Source organism: Tyto alba, unplaced genomic scaffold (genome assembly GCF_018691265.1).
Source record: "Tyto alba isolate M040663 unplaced genomic scaffold, T.alba_DEE_v4.0 Super-Scaffold_9, whole genome shotgun sequence".
Classification (NCBI taxonomy): domain Eukaryota; kingdom Metazoa; phylum Chordata; class Aves; order Strigiformes; family Tytonidae; genus Tyto; species Tyto alba.
In genome coordinates this window covers 33,342,886-33,360,415 of record NW_024881330.1, presented here as the reverse complement: position 1 = coordinate 33,360,415, position 17,530 = coordinate 33,342,886, and the positions used below count along the sequence as shown (strand labels likewise).

Below are 17,530 nucleotides of genomic sequence, written 5' to 3'. Positions count from 1 at the left end.
TGTTTTGTGTGACTGTGTATATGTGGAGTGTATGTGCATATGTGTAAATACGATGTAGGATGTGAGTGTGCGCATGTGTGCGTGTGTGCATATGTATGTGTAAATAAATCTATCTTTATCTCTGTATGGGCAGTTATTCCCTATCTTAGTTATATTATCTTTCCTTTTACAGAGGTGTCATACATTCATTATCCCATTGCAAACACGTCTTTTTCATTAAACCCCCATTAAAGGGGAGAAAAGAGAAGACAGACAGACAGACAGCAAGAAATATCTCCCTGATGGAATAATTAATTTTGACCCGTTTCTTTTAAGTTCCCGAACAGTTAAAAGAGCAAGTCTGCCGCCCCCCGCCCCCCCAACCCCCCGCCCCGCTCCCCCTTTTTTTTTTTTTTTTTTTTTTTTTTTTTAATTTTCCCTAGCCATCTACTTTGTGTGCCTGTGCGTGTGTGTCTGTGTTACTAATGAAGTTTGCAGACTTGTGTTTGTATCCACGGGCTCCTTTCTGCTGCCCCTTCTCCTCCGGGCTGGCTCCCAGGCTCCCGCAGCCCCGGCGAGCCCCCGGCAGCCGCGGCAGCTCCGGCTTCCCCGGCTCCGGGGCTGCGCGTCATTTGCAGCCCGGAGAATGTTGATCACCTCGCTAATTACACCTCTCCCTCTCCTCTTCCCTCTCCTCTCCCTCTCCCTCTCTCTCCCTCTCTCTCGCTCTCTCTCCTCTCTCTCTCCTCTCTCTCTCTCTCTCATTCCCAGAGTGCATATCGGGAATAGACACACAAAGACATGCGCACTCAACTTAATCAGCCATTTTTTTAAACAGGGCTAAAACGATAATAATTAGCAGAATAAAGACATATCGGATTTTCATTTCCTTTCCTCCTTTTCCCAACCCCTTCACAACCAAACAGCGAGACCGCGGTCGGCACATGCTTTAACAACTCCCGGACCCCAAAGGACCGCTCCATGCCCCCCACTTCTTGCTCAATCATTTTTATTTTCACCCAATAAAGTTGGAGGATTATTTTTTTTTATTATTTTTTTAATGAACCTTCTCTCGTTTACTTGGATGTGATCAGCTGTTAAGTAAATAAAGCAAAACAAAAAAAAGAGGCGAAGATCCAGTAGGAACTGCGAGGGGAAATGGAAAGTAAGTTTTTTCTTTAACTTTTATTGAGTAGTTTGTGTTAAATTTAGGTCGAGTATCGATTATCTTTCCAGGCTGATCTTGCACAATCTTTGATATTTCGCTCTCGCTCTCTCTCTCTCTCTCCCTCTCTCTGTGCCTCTTTCTCTCTCTCTCACATACACACACACACTCACATCCCCAGATCCCATGTATCTCTCCCCTCTCTCTCTCCCCCCTTTTTCTGCCTGTTTCCCCATTTTTAGGTACAGTATTTGCTCTCATTTGGGAAGGAGGGGCTGCTTTTTCTCTCTTCCTTCTTTCTTTCTCCCTCTCCCTTTCTCTTTTATTCCGGGGGTTACGTTTTGTTTGTGTATTTTTTTTGTTTTGGTTTGGGGCTGTGGGTTTGTTGTTGGGTTTTTTTGTTGTTGGGTTTTTTTAGCTTCTTTTTTTTTTTTTTTTTTTTTTTTTTTTTTTTCCCCTTCTCTTTCGAGCTGTAACTTTCGGATTAAGTGGAGGACCCTGCTCAGTTTGCAGAAGAGGTTCGGGGGGTGCCCCCCCACTTTTTATTTCGCTCTTTTTTTGTAAGGAGCTCGGGGAGGGGGGAAATACTGTCAGATTAGGGAAGACGCTACGGCTGTCAGAAGTCATCGCTTGCCAGCCCCTTCAGAGCTCGCACTCTTGTTTCACAGCTCGGTCCCCCCAAAACTTTGAGGTGCTTTTTGAAGGCGCATTCCGCTCTCCCACCCTCCTTCCCTCTCCTCCCCATCTCCACCCCCCTCGGCCTCCCAAACTTTCGCTTTCGGGCGGGGGGGGGGGGCTGGGGGGGGGGGGGATGCCAGCAGGGCAATGGGGACCCTGACTGCCTGCATGTGTACAGGAGAAGGTGTGGGGTGCTTTTTTCCCCCTCTTCTTCCCCCCCCCCCCCCCCCCCAACACCACCCCCCCCAGTTTATTTTGCAGGTAGGTTTCTCAGGAGCAGAGGCAGGGCTGGCGGTGCGGGTGCGTGTGTGTCTGTCTGTCTGTCTGTCTGTCTGTGTGCGCGCAGGGGGACCGCGCCGCTGGCCGCCGTCTCTGGCAGCCGGAGGACGAGGAGCCCGTTCGGAGCGCGCCCTGCCTCCCCGACACTTGCGCGGGCGCGGGGAGGCGGCGCGGCCCGGCGCGGAGCGGAGCGGCCCCGCCGGCGGGGATGCGCGGCTGCCGCTGCCCGCGGAGCCCCCGGCACCCCCGCCGGGCCGCGCCGCTCCGCGCCGCTCCGCGGGGAAGGCTCCTAGCAGGAGCGGGCAGGGTCGGGGGCTGCTTTCAGCGCAGCCGGAGGTTTCTGACATGGAGGGGGGGGTGGGGGGGCGGGAGGGAGGTTGCTTTGCGGGACGGGCGTCTATTTTTTTTTTTTTTTTCTTGAAACCGAGGACTAAGGTGTTTTTGTTTTGTTTTTTGAAAAAAAAAAAAAAATAAAACCAACACAAAAAAAAAAAAAACCAGCCGTTAAAAAAAAATAAAAAAAAAAAGAAAAGAACGCTCATAAACAGCGAGAAGGCAGTTCGGTTCCTGCTCTAACTGCTCGTGCCAGAATCAAGTGCATCCCTTCCCATCGCGGCGGCTAATGGCAGACGCGTCCCTGCTTCCCCCTCTTGCCTTACATGAAATTTCCTGCAAAAATGCTAATAAACTTTCCCCCCATCCGATGCCAACTTACGGCGGTTCCCCTCCACTCCTCCCCTCCTGTACCTTCTTCCCCCCCCCAACCCCCCCCCCCCCCCCCCCCCCCCCAAGCCTCCCCAGCAGCGGCAGCAGAAAATGCACGGGTTGGTATTTCTTTTGTTACCTGCGAGCCGGGCGGCCGGGGGTCTCTCATCGGCTGCTTAGGGCACTGGGTCCAACCGAGAGAGGAGCCACATCAGTCGGGTTCAGCCTGTTTCACCTCAGCGCCGTCCCGAGGAGGCTTTAGCCACCATTCAATAACACACCCTCCTCCTCCTCCTCTTCCTCCTTAGGTACCAAGGCAGAGATCGCAAACATAACACCCCCCTCCCCACCAAAAAAAAAAAAAAAAAAAAAAAAAAAAAAAAAAAAAAAAAGCCCAACCAAAAGACAACTTGCCAGGCTGAAGATGGTGGATTTACATTAAGCCAGACACAGGCAGGTTCACTCAGGAAGTCTGACCATCCCGTTTTCTGACAGTTGCATTTCCTCGGCTCCATTCCGTCCTCCTCTTTTTTTTTTTTTTTTTTTTTTTTTTTTTAAATTTTCTTTTTATTAGCCTTGTTCCGTTTTTAATCAAGGATTATGTAGTTGGCAGGAGGAGAGCGAGAAAGAGAGTGGAAAGAGAGGGCTCGGGTGCTTTTGGGGTGGTTGCTGTGAGGGTGGTTTTTTTTTTTGATGGTGTATTTTTTTTTTTTTTTTTTTTTTTTCCAATTGTGTTTCCCCTGGATTTGCAGTGGCTCAATCCTTAGGAGCGGTGGTGGAGTGTTTAAAAAGATCATATGTAGCATTATATTTTTAGTTTGGTGGTGGATGGATGGAAGAGGTAGTGAGAAGCCTTTGCAGCCCTGCCTGTTGTTGGTTAGATTGAGGCAGAGACTTGGCTGCGATTGGGACGCGACTGTGACATGGGCATCGATCGCTTCCATTGAGAGCAATGCAAAAACACAGCCTGGGTATGTAACACTCTCAGTGCCATCAACACTTGTTTTACTTTATATTTACTGGCAAAACTGACAGAACGATCCGGAGTGCTTTTCTTTGAAATAAGGAATACAAACATTTGGATGGGAAGGTGCACAAAGAAGACTGTGGAAATAAACGGGGGGTTGAAGGTTGGGGTGTGTGTGTGTGGGGGAAGAGCCTTAACCATCATTGCTCCACTTCCTATTCAACTGACTGTATTTAAGGAGTTTCTCTCTTTTCTCAACTGGGGGATCCTACTAAACTGGTTGAAATGAAAAAAAAAAAAAAAAAAAAAATCAGACAATCAACCTTGAGGGAATATCTGCTAGTTTTCAGGGTTTGCGGTTTCAGCCGGTAGGAAGGCACACAAAATAAAAGATGGCTAGCCAGCTGTTTTAACCTCTTGCACCTGGCTCCAGAGCTGGGGCTCACCAGGATTATTCAGTTATTCGTGCTATCTGTGCTTGAATATTTATAGTGTACGATCTAGAGATCCACACAGTGCATTGTAGCATCTCTTTATCCTTTAGTCGTGGGCTTTTTGGACTTCGTCAACATAAACATGTATTCAATAGTTTTCATTTTTATGATAATGAACATAGAGGGTCAATGAAATATAGAGGGAAAAGTCGTAAATCTGCAAAAGTGAAACCTAGCCAAGGAACAAAGAAAGGTCAGGTAAACCATCTGTGTAAGTCACAGTAATAGTACCTGCTGTTTGGTTTATGCAGTGATACTGCTTTATTATTCTCTAAAATGAAACTTATCCGCTAGATCAAGATAAAACTAAAGGAAAGCTGTGGAGATGATAAGTGGTATTGCGTGCATCTTTCAGAATAGAGAGACAGCTGTGTTCCTCGATTTTTGAATAGTTTAGGTTTATTTGTTAAGATGGTGCACCAGCAAAGAACATATAAAGGGGGCCGAGAAAAATCAGTGTTTAATATTGCAGAATTTACTGCTTCCATTCTGACCATGAGCCTAAATTTACACAATGAAATTTGATTATCTCTAATAACAATATTAGATCCTGCACTGGATGGATGAGAATTGAGGTGGTTTTGTTGATTGCAAGGGTTTAATGTTGCATTTCAGAATCTGATGTGGTTTAGCCTCCCTTCCATTAACTGGAAAACCCCTGAGGTTTTACAATTATTTCTTAAAGATAATACATTTAAGATTGCATTGGTAGGCTGAAGAAAAGTCATAAAGGCAAGAAGGGAAGCCCTTAATAACTCTTGAGATTCAGACATGTTCAGCAGTTAGATTGGCTCTGACTTCACCAAGGGTCGACAATGTGTCATTTCCATGAAGCCAAATTGCCCTCTGCCTATATGATATTAATGTGCAAATCAATATTTCAGGGATTAAATTTCCCTTCTTCATTTTTTATGGTTTCTACCTCAATAAGTCTCAAGTCTATTAGAAGAGGCTGGATGATTTAAAATCTTTCACTGCAGAATGGCTTGTCGTAGCCTTGTTTCACAGACCGTTTTTGGATTTTCGTTATAAAAGACTAAAGGCATTCCAAAGAAGTTGATAGTCAATATAGGGACATGCTCACTGTTGTAAAGTCCTTGTTCGATTAAGAGCTAAAAAGGTATTGAAAATATAATATATATGTTTATATAATATATATACATTCTACTGCTTTAAAAATATTGTGTTAATCACCTATTGATTTATTTCAAAATCAATTGAAGCTCCTTTCTTATTAGTGATTTGTTCAGCATTCTTCAGCCTTGTTGTTAATTTTCTTAAACAGCATGCATGAATTAATCTGCTGGTAGAATGTGTTTGGGGTTTTCTCTGAAGCATATTTAAAACCAGGCATTTTTACCTATTTAGCTAAGTGGTGTGAACAGTTTAGTATTGTGGGGAGAGCCAGGGCACTGTTTTCTGCACTTCGGATTCAGCATTGTTTTAATGAAGCTAAGGGGCGTTTTGTAAATATTTTATGATTTCTGCTAAGATGCTTATCAGCAATGTTTATTAAGAGTTTCCATTGAATATTCAGGATCAGCTGAAAATTAAAATGGAGCTATCTGATCTGGAAGGAAACAATACATGACAGAAAATTTAGGTCAAAATATGAGGTTGTGACTTTATCACATAATCTTGGGAAGGCCCTACTGTCTATCATTTAGTGTTGTTTTATAGTCTTAGACCATCTGGACCAAGTTCCGCACAGCTGCATGAATTTCATATGTGATAGAACATTTTTTCCATTCAGTGTGAAATGTTCCTTCCTAAAAACGTACACCAGACTCGCTTAATTTAGTCTGCTAAAAGAAATGCACATGAAAAAGGACAAAAGGCTCTTTAATCTCTGCAAGCTGTTTGTTTTTCTTCAAGATTCCTGTCTGTTTGGGTTTGAAAAGTCATGTTTATTGAGCAGATGATTCTGAGGTGTGACATTAAAATAATATATGATTTTTGTGCTAGTTTCTGCTCTCCTAGTTAATTTGCAGAACTACTTTTTATGCCTGTCAAAACACAGAGTTAATCTATTCTTATTTACAATTAATCTCAATAAAATTAATCTTAACTATGCCTTAGTCAGTAGCTTAAAATATCTAATTATATTCAATTAACTGCTGTCATAGTAATTAACACTGCTTAATTGCCTCTGCATATATTTATGTAAAGCTCATTAGTTACTGCTTGCTCTTTTTTCCTTTCCTGATTCCCATTTTTGTGGCTCTGAGAGCACTGACATAAAAACCAGGCTGGTTTTTGACAATTCGGGTCTTGAAGAGCCTGTGACAATGGCAATACATGTGTTCATAACCTGTTATGTGGGTAAATATTTGTGTTTTCATATGCAGAAAGGGTACCAGAGCTGGGTCTCTAAAGAACTTCCAATCCAGCTTCTCCCCCCCACCCCCTTCTCCTACCCCAACATATACAAAAATATTTTCTAGCCTTGTTGATAGAAATGCGAGAAGCCAGGTTAAGCTTTGTGTTTATAAACTAAGAGCTTTTCTGCATCTGCCTCGGGGCTGTACCCAGAAGGCAGAGCTTTGCTGCTCCAAATTCATTCAAAGGGTTAAAGACTTGGCCAAGGTTCAAACTGAGAAGCGCCCAGGGAAAGTGCATGTGAATATGTACAAGTTTCATGTAATTAGTGCTTAATTATATTAACATATGCAAATTGTCAACTTAGGAGCTTGTTGAGCTGGCAAAGATCAGCCAGGCACAATTGCTGTATTGTTCTGAAACAATAATGGATTTCAAGTTGGATTGTGAAAACACATAACTAGCTATCTAATTTAACTCATACCATGGTGAAATTTCATTAGTCTCCATGGAGACTGGTTTAATTGTGCTGACTAATGTTCTGGGCTGCAGAATGTCCTAAAAAGAAAGCGTTGTTTGCCTAATCCACCTTACAATGACACTTGTTTGTACATGTTTCCCTTGTGTGAGAATTTGCATATGCAAATAAATAGTTTCTCTGCCCCATTTGTCATGGCTGTTCATTACCCATGAAGAGGACATTGTTACTAGGCTGTTACTGAGTCTCCCAAGACAGGATAGTGTCAACCAGTCCAGCCACATTCTTTCATAATTTGTTTCTGATTAATAGACCAGAGTGAGGCTCATTCTATTCAGGCCTCTGCAAAGGGAAGGTCAGTTCTGTCACTGAAAAGAGTTTCCGCAGCAACTGAAGTTTTTTTCTCTCCCTTCCCCTCCCCCCTCTTGCTTTGGCTTTAAATAATCATATTTAAAATAATGTATTCTTGCTCTAAGGAATACCTCCACTAATAATCTCTAGTTTCCTAAAGCAAAAGATAGGAAAATAAAGGAGATTCTGGTATTGGAATATTAATCCTGTTTTTGACAGAAAGGTAAACTGATATAATTGCTTTTCAGTCGAAGGAATGGGGGTTTATACAAGTGTGAAAGCATCGGAAAAGGATTAGCATTTTTTTGCATAATGAAAAGCTCTGTTGAATAGGGCACTGAATGGTTGACTGAATGACTGAGATGAAAGGAAGATGAAAATGCAGGCTCCTCTTTCTTTATGCCTATGTTCAGTTCTCCCTAAAGTTATGTTTGTCCAAGACTTGAGAAAACAAGCAGAAGCTCAGATTTTAGCAACTTGCTAAGATGCCCTGAGCTTCCATCATCATGTGAAGTAATATGTATGAGAGTAGTGCAGCGAAAGGATGAGAAACACAGGTTTGTATGGAGGGGAGCTCCAGGAACATGACAGGCAAACCAAATATTGACTATTGGGTATCGAGGATTCCCAGCACTTTGCTTGGGGAAAAGAAAGAGGGAGGAGGGGGGCCAGCAGGAAGGGAAAGAGCTATTTTAAAATTTGCCAATGGAAATTATGCATCAGCGCATAATAATCTAATAAAGTTTGGTATTCAAGGAAGCGGGGTTTAGTCAATATCTGTTTTAATTATTAAACTATTTATCGTTCGGAAAAAGTTATGAATTCTGACTCAGTGCTAAGTGTTTAAGTGGTATAGGAGCCTTGCTGGGGAAAAAATTACTCTCTTCGTTCAGCTTTGAAAATAGTGAAAGCTTACCGAAATAGAAATTGATACATGTACATAAGGAGCGGGGGTTTTGGTGTGACTGCATCAGTGTACTCAGGTTGTTTAAAACATTTGGATTCCAGTAGATTCAGGTGGCAAGAAGGGCCCTGGCCTCCTCCTGCAATCAGTGCTAGCTCTTACTGAGTTCAGCCGGAGAAGGATCAGGCCCCCAGACAGGGCTGCAACTGGTTAGCTGTTGACAATGTGATCAGTGCTTCTAATTATGTTCTCTCAACAGTAATTAGGGCAGTTAAAATACCATAAGTGTTGAGCCACTTTCGAAAGTGGGAAGTGGTTCTTTTGTACGTATGTAAATCAAATTCAGTGTGAATAATTATTTGTATGTATGCATATTAAATAGGCTCTCTTTTTTTTCAGGTCAACGTAATTACTGATTTAGAGCTACTGTGGAAAACTTGGTAGTTAGACTAAATATGAACTTGTTTGGGGGATTTTTTTTTAATTTTATTTTAGTTTGCAGAACATTTATTCGTAAATGCTTGGTAGTTCAATGTTGGTTTTCATCTGATAATATTTAAACAGTTAGAGATGCCTCTAAGAAATTAGGATTACTTATGGATAAATGAAGTAAATTTGTAAACGCAAAAAGTGCTTGGTAAGAATAAAGTCACAAAAAGTCTCTCTTTTAAGATGAAGTTAAAGACCTTCTACGAGGTTTCAAAATCTTTTACTGCTAACTTTATGAAAATCCTTAAAACTTCTTTTTAAAGGAATATGCTTAGGGGATATTCTTTCATTTTGGGAACAGCTTATCAGTGTATTTCCGTAAGAAAAATGTGTTAATTTAAAAAATAAATTCATTTATATTTTAAAATATTGTTAACCAAGCACCATGTGTTGTCTCTGGCAAAGTTCCAGCCACTGTAGAACTGGATAACACATGGGTTAATAATAACTTATGTGATGTCTGCATTCTTACTGAATGGGCAGAAACCCAACACATCGAGATACTGGGATTCAAATTTTTTACAGAATAAGATGTAATGCAGAATATGTTTATGTGAACAGATGCACAGGTAGAAGAAACTAAAAGACATGTATCAGTCGCTTTTACCTAGTAGGTAGAACAAACTTAGTAGGTTCTGTTTGGTTGTTGTTGAGATGTGCTGTTGGTTTTGAAAGGGGTAATAAACACATTTATTGATAGAGGCATTCATCAGACCTCTAGAGATAAACTTGTTTTGCATAAATAAGAGCAGCAAGTTTAGTCTTGTATTAAATACATTAGTCTATTCCTTTTTAAATAATCACTCTATAGCACTTTTATACCAGTATTTTCATTATTACTGCAGCTTTTGCTGAATTTCAAACTAAGCCAGAAAAGTTTATACCAGACTGAAATATGGCAGTCTTGTTGAAGAATGACTTTTTCTGCTTAAACAAAATATTCTGAGGAGTGGATTAACTAAGTTATATGATCAAAATAAAAGTTTGCCGTATTAAGATGCTCTTTTATATGTTCACATTACTCAGAATGAGCTTTCAATATTAAAAAAAAAAAAAATCTAGAAGGTAATTTGTCCAAATTATATTTTATTTGCTTTTGGTACTTTTGAGAACAATTTTAAAGATGCCAAGAAACTGGGATCTCTTTACAGAGAAATCTGGCAGACTTCTAGCACTCAGAGTGATCTGATAGGCTGTACCAGCTCCTAAGAAGGTGTTATAGTCCTCCAGGTCAATAGTTCACAAACTAAAGGCTGTATGTACATGATAGACCGTGGTGACTCTGAAAACAAACATTTACCATATAGGCTACAGCAGTGCCTGCAGAACAAATGATGCATACACTAGATGTAAATCTAAAACTGTATTTAAATAGACAAACATTCCGCTTCTGAAACAAAGAAATCCTTACAAAATGCCTCTGCTGATGTGATCTTAGGACACATAAACCTGAAAGAACTGGATTCTTCCCATTCACCCCAAAATAAATTAACAGTAACTCCTCTGAAAGCAGAGGAGAGATATGGGTGTGAAACTGGCAGGACATACAGTTTTGATATTACTAGAAAAAGAATCAGGCCTTTAGTTAGCAGTTGACAATAATCCCATAAAATCAAATTTAAAAGGTTTCATCTCTTCTTTTTGCACTACCATTTCCATTTTTAAGAAAGATGTGCTTAGTGCAGAAGGCACCGGAGGGTCTGTAAGAAAGACATTTTCCAGAGAGGCTGATGGGTGTCAATTCTGTTCCTTTTACCAGGTAATATTGCAGAGCTGAGGGTCTGGGAGCAGCAGCTGCTGAAGGCTTGCTCCTCCCTGTTTTGACACCGAGGCTGCCTTATAAATTCACCTAATCTGAGATGACAAGGCACCTGTCACTGGTAGTGCTCCAGTGTTTGGGACACTGATGGAAACCTGCAGTAATCGCCGTTATTTTCACACTTGTTCCAGAAGATGGTAGTGTAACAGATCAGAATAATCTCATTTTGAAGAATAACAAAAACATAACTTCCTTCTTTCCCTTCACTTGGGGAAGATCCTTTGATTTTTGGTACTCAGAGGGCCAGAGCTTTTATAAGAAGAGAGGAGGGGGAAAAAAAAAAAAAAATCCTTGGATTTGACAAGTGTTACATGACGGTTTCAGATGCAGGTGGTTTTCCTGTGTGAGAAACCATGGCTGTCCACCTTTAAATAAGCGTTTCTCCTTGTTTAATACCTAACACTTCACATGCCCTCCCCACTCCAGAAAATAAGGTTCTGAGTGAAAAGTAGCTCCTTAAACACGGAACTTTTTCCTACAGGTTTCACTCCGGTCCTTTTATATATATATATGTGTGTGTGTATATATATATATATATATTTTATATTGAAATATGGCTATTGATTTTGTTTACAGAACTGAGGGTTTAAATTAAAGTAAATGTAACATCTCTAAAATAAATTATTTAGCTATATGGCAAATGTCACCCCTCAATCCCTCAGTTCCTTTGAGTTTTATGAACTGCTCACCAAAAAAATCACTTTCTTTGCCACTACAGTGCAGCCATCTCTGGGGTAGGAAGTGTCACCCCGTGCACAAACAACCACGAGCCACTCTGGTGCAGCACAGCAGTGTGCTTCAGGACTTTTTCCAGCAGGAGCAACCGATTGCTGCAGGGAGGCAGAATTCTCACTGGAATAGGCATTTCAGCTCCAGTGAAAAACATCATTGGAGTTCTAAGTCCTAACTGGTCTGGCCCATGGATTTCTCTCTTGCTTGACGGGTGGTTTCCCCAGCACTGGGGCAGTTTCCCATTTTGACCGAGGGCCTCTTCCAAAGTCCAGCGCTGCCTCATTGATTTCTCTGGGTTTGGATCAGGCCCTTACAAAGAAAAGTGTCATCTCCTGAGGCACCCGCTGAGATTCAGGCAGCGGCAGGTCAGCGCTGCCGGGCAGCAGCCGCCCAGCCCCAGCCCTGGGCTCAGCCCTGGCCCCAGCCCTGCGGCCAGGAGCACTCCCTGAAATCACAGGGCAGAGCAGTGCGGCCACAACTTTTTAAACTTTTTTTTTCTTTTTTTCTATTTTTTTTTTTTTTTCCTCCCCCGAGTGGGTGGAAAGGCAACAAGAGACAATGGAATCAAAAAATGTTAGTATTTAAATATAGCAGAAACTGGGAGCCTGACAATAACTCAGCTACTACAGAGTCAATTCAGCCATCTGGAGATTGTGACATGTCCAAAAAGGAGGGGGAATGGGGGGTGGGGTGTGGGGGGGTGGCGGGGAGAGAGACCTTAAAAATGAAGGATTTCATTCCATATTGAAATGTATTCTCCACATAGGCTGCTGCTTTAATGTTGAACAGCATAAGTCTCTGAGTGGTTTTGTGCATCAAAGACGTATGTACCAAAACACCTAGTGTCTTGCCACAATCACATGTTAATGCTTCTGGACCAGAGTTGTTTTTGCCCAGCACTGAGCTTACTGGTTGATATAAGTTTGTTTTTCAATGTTATCGTTATTTAAAAATAGATTTTGAGGCTGTTGGAATTTTTTTAATACATACAATGGCAGCGATTTATAAACATTCCTGGTTTTAGCTGTAGCTGTACAGAAGGGTTGAATATGCTCTTAGCATATTTTTTACATGATTTTAATAATTGGAGGCAAATATATTAGAAATCTTCTAGGTTCATTTAAAAATCTATGCAATTTAAACAAACGCTGAATTGTGTAATGGTTTGTCTGGGAATTACTTAGGCTGCACAGCGTAATAATATTTTATTAGCTGTCATTTGTTTTCTAGGAAGAAAATGGTGATTTTTATGTTGTATGTTACATGAAAACTTGGCACTGAAATGGGACAGTCCCTGAATGTGAATTTCTAAAAAGGTGGGACAGTAGTTGCCCAAAAGGTGAAGACTTGAGAAAAATTGGGGTGGGTCATTTCTTTCCTGAAATGAAGCAGGGTACAGATTAGGAGCCATTAAGGTTTGCCAGGAGTTGCTGGTCATAGAAGCCTGTTTAAGTGCTCACTGTCAACAAGGAAATCATGGGCAGCACTTAAAGTGGCTCACCTCTGATTTATTCATAAACCTCACACGAGCACTTGGCTTTGTTCTTGCTCTGGTAAGGGGGAACTGATGCCAATAAGAACAGGAATAAAGAGCTTCTTGCATGGTCCAAAAGTGAATAGCACTTTATCTCAAAGCATGACCTCCATTCCCAAGATCTGTTGTGTTACAGTTGACTCCGCTAGATGTGTATTCTCAGATGAATTGCTAGAAGAGGTTACAACAAATATATACTTTGTAAACCCTCTAGATGTAACAAGAACTGTGTAACTGGAACTTAGGTTCTAACTTGACAGAAAGGTTGCGGTATTCATAGTGAACTGAGAGATTTCCGTTTCAGACAGTGCTTTAAGTTGGTGTTTTTAATGTGAGACAGAAAACAGTATGATTATGTGGCTGCGATTCAAGTGAAAATTTTATATTCTTTAAGGGATTTATTTGAGAAACGTATTTTGATAAAAGCAGACACACAGAAACATGAAGTAGTTCAGAGACCAAAAAGAAAAAAAAAATAAAAGAAAAAAGTTGACTGCATTTTTAGGCATATTTGATTGCTGCCGCTTTATTTTTGTTTCTCTAAAAAAGGCAAAGTAGTGCTCACAGTCCACGATGGGGGAAGGGACCTTTCGAAGACGGTCAACTGCCATGTTTGCACTGGGGCAGAGGTTGAGTACAGTTACTTAAATCCCCAGAGAAACATTTAGTTAACGCTAGTCTCTTTCTGATCCTGTCTCAGTCTGGTTTTCTTTTCTGCTTTTTAATGAAGTTTGTTTGTTGCTATGTTTAGGTTATGTTTTTAAACTGACTTGCATTTTCACAACAGATTTGACCAAAAGAGTCATAATGGAAGACAGTGATGAGAGTTAATGATACGTCTTTGATAAAGCAGTCCTCGTGTGCAATCTGATCACAGCCATCAGCTCATTTGTCATGGCTGAAGTGAAAATGTCAGGACCAATGAGTGTATCAGTGCTGAAGGGGGCGAAAGGGCTTTTGGAGACACTTTTGTGCTGGGAGTGGGCCATAGCTTAGATGCAGCTCTAGGGAAATACTGGGATTAGCCAACTCTGTGCACAAATCCCTAGCATAACAGAATTAGTTGGGAAAATGAGGTTTGTTAGGGAAAAAAAAAAAAAAAATCTGGAGAACTGCTCCACACTGCAGCCCAGGAACCATGCAAAACAGTAAGGCATTTTATTAAAATAATTTTAACAATGTGAATGTGCACATATTCCAACAAAAATCACAACTGGTAGTCAACATTATAACAAAACCAATCTTAATGCATTTTGCATATGTACGTGGGTTTGCTTTTAGGGAAAAAAAAAAGTGCATTTGAAATAAATGTGGTCTTCATAATCTTAAAATAAGGTTTTCTGAATTTGAGACAGTATAAATTAATACAGTGTATTTAAATACGAACTGATGCTGATGATCTTTTTGCATGGGTTAGTTCAAATAAAAGATAAGGGCAGTCTCCCTGCTGCAGACAGTTCTTTACTCAGGATGTGTAATTCATACTATAGGAACATATTGATTGTCAAACTGGGACTCTGGTGTGTCTAGCCTCTTCTTTCTTTGACTGGTCTGTACAAGATGCTTCTGAAGAATATCACAGTAGGCAGATGTAGGATAACCTATTGTATATGCCTGCCTTGCCATGATTGCAAATGCAAATTTTTTAGACCTCTGAAGAGCAAAGTTTAATATCCCCTACAAATTTTTTTTTGTTGTTCACTTTCATTACAATAACTCTGGATTCTTTTGTCAGGCAGTTTCCATTCTGTATTTTAACCTTGATAAATTCATGATCTGAATGGTATCCTGCAGCAATGAGTCCTACTGTCTAACCCCTTTGCCCCTCTCATCATCGGGTTTTAATTTGTCACAGCTTAGCTTTCTTGGAAACCTGCTACTTGTCCTTTGGTAAGCCTCGTCTTGCTTCCTGTTACATACCTAGGAAAAGCAGGGTGCTTTTGCCACTACGTTGTTCATAAAAATGTTGAAGAAATCTTGATTTCTTTAAGATGGGGATCCTACTTGCCAGACCTATTCAGCTGCTGTGGAACCACATAGGTTTTTAACCAGGTAATCCCATTACCCGCACTATGCCAGCCCAAGAGGAGTGAGTAGGAGTGAGTTATTCCATCTCCAGTGCATGCAACGGTTACTGAGGAATTGTCTGAATACTAGACATGTGTAGATAATTGTCTGTCTGGCTACACCAGTTAATAATGGCTATTTGCCTGTGGAAGGGATATTTACCTGTTTTGCTGTACTTCTCACGTGTTTGACATTGCAGAATTGGGGGTGTTTTAACTTCACAGATTTGTGCCGAGAGGGTTCAGCAGACTGCCAGTGCTGGGCTGAGAGCAGTTTTTCCTTTGTTTGGTGTTGTATTAGAGGTGCTGCTGCAAGTTTATCATCTTTTCTTTGGATTTAATGGAAGGCTGAGAAGAAAATTAAGTTTGGTCTCGGCTCCATTGTGTCACTGATCTGGTAGCTGCCACCCTTATGTGAGGCCTTCCAAACAGAGCAGAGAGTGGCAGAGGATAGCACCGGCCCTTGCTGTCCTCTGGGTTATTCGTGTGTCTGTGTCACTACCCTGCATTGCACGGTGTTCGTCCGTGGTGGAAAGCTCTCGCTTCCTTTTTTTTTCCCAAAACTTGGGCATAAGTTTGGGAGCAGGCAGAACTAGCACGTACACTGATCGGAGGGAGTGGAGAGAAGGGGATGTGTGGCAGAGCCTTAGGCTGTGGCTCAGATACCAGGTAATTGCCTCTGGTAAGCCCAGGCTTCCTTGCAACAGGCTTGCAGCTAGCATGTGAAACTACCTTTTGTGGTCATGGGCTTCAGGCCCGTGGTCCTTCTGGGCCCTCTCGTGCTATGAACATGGCCACCGGGACTAAAGATACTAGGTAACCTCGACTCTGGCAAAGAAATGTGTAATAAAGCTGCAGCCACTAGCTTTTAAACCCCAAACACTCCTCTGTTTATGCGTGTCAGCGTGAGTGGCAGCAGCAAAGTAATTTATTTAATCTAACTAGTACTTATCTTTGTTAGGAGTCGTCTGCAGATTTCTTCCATTTCACGTACAGTGAATTGTCCTCTTTCAGATAATGTGCTTGTACAACCTTTTTTTTTTTTTTTCTTGTTGTTGCTTAATTCTATTGATTTACAGTATTGAAGTGAAATATCTGATACCTGTTTCCCACATTTTGACTGTACGTAGTCAAAGAAGCTGATGAGATTCTTCCCTCCTTTCCACAAGCCCTTTAGCTGTTTTAAATGTATAATTATCATTACATGTCATTTGATAGCTGCACTAATTGCTGCCAACCATTGTCTGTTTGCACTTAATGCTGAAACCTGATCAACATCCTGCTTTGGTTGATGTTTGGTGGTAAACTTTAATTAACTCTTATTGCATTGAAGAAGAGCTCAGTCTCTGTGCTAACTAATCATTTACCTTCATTATGTCCTGACAGCTCCACTTGTTCCTGGTACTAATAGATACACCAGTCAGTAAATAAACCTGCAAACCTTCATGCCTTGAAGTTGTTCCACATTGATACTTTGTTGCTTAAAGTATAATGGCATAAAGATAATTATTTCAGTTAGTTTTGTATCTCTGCTTTTCCAGACACCAATCTCAAATTGCCTTTTTCATGCCAGACAATATAATTTTAATAGTAACTGTAGATTTAAGATAACATTATTCCTTCAGCATGGTTCCTATATACATGCATCTTTTGAATCAATACAATTAAGCTTGTCTCCTGTTGGAATTCTTGTAATTATTTTTCCTGAAATACTTTTCCTGTAATGATATTGAAGTTAAAGTAATCAGGTTACTGGCAGATCATGTAAAATTCAACTCAAAATTGCTGGCTGCTTGATTTTAATTTGTCTGACATCAAGTTTGTTTGAAAAGGGATAATATGTGGTTAAACCAAGGAGCTTATAATTATGGTTGACATTTGTTTGTTTATAATGAAATCTAATTAAAGTTCATACATTTTAAAACACAAAAGTTAATTACTGAATTGCTCACTTCACTTATGCACAGCAGTCAAATTAACTTGCAGAGCAAAAAATGACAAAAGACTATGCATAATAAAAACAAAATGCCCAGCTGATCTTGGCAATACAAAACAAATTTGCCATGATAATATTCTAGAAAAAACAAATGCTTTATTAATAACTAAACTGTTTTAAAAACATCCTGTAATTTCACTGACCAGGTTGATTTTAATATGGAGTAATATTTAAATGTTTAACATGATTTACAACACCCACAGCATTTTTTTTTTTTTCAGATGCATAATTAGAATAGTCTTGCACTCTTGTAAATGTGCTCAAAAGCACGACTCTGGGTTGTTTTTTTGTTTTGTTTTGTTTTGTTTTTTTCATCAAGACTCTTTCTGAAGTCATCTGGAGTTATAGTATCTCCCCGAGAATTGGAATGTTTGCTTGACTACCTGCCTTGTGATAACTTTCAGAAAGATAATTGCAGCTTTTTTAGCAGGCAAGCAAATTAATATTAGGCAAACAAAAAAGTACTGTAACATTTATTTTATAGTTGGTTTTGAGAAAACAAAGAGGCTAGGTGAATATTGTAAAGCCACTATGACTCCTGAGTCATTATGTGTTAGTTTTTCAATTCAGTCTTA

At 40.5% G+C, this 17,530-nt stretch overlaps 1 protein-coding gene across 1 annotated transcript in view; it reads left to right on the top strand.

Moving 5' to 3' along the window:
* Window positions 1-852: 852 nt before the first annotated feature.
* ZFHX4 (zinc finger homeobox 4) overlaps window positions 853-17,530 on the top strand; it is a 151,743-nt gene continuing 135,065 nt past the window's right edge. The window contains 1 exon segment of the mRNA XM_033007909.2: window positions 853-1,144. The gene's annotated coding sequence lies outside the window, so the exon portion shown is untranslated.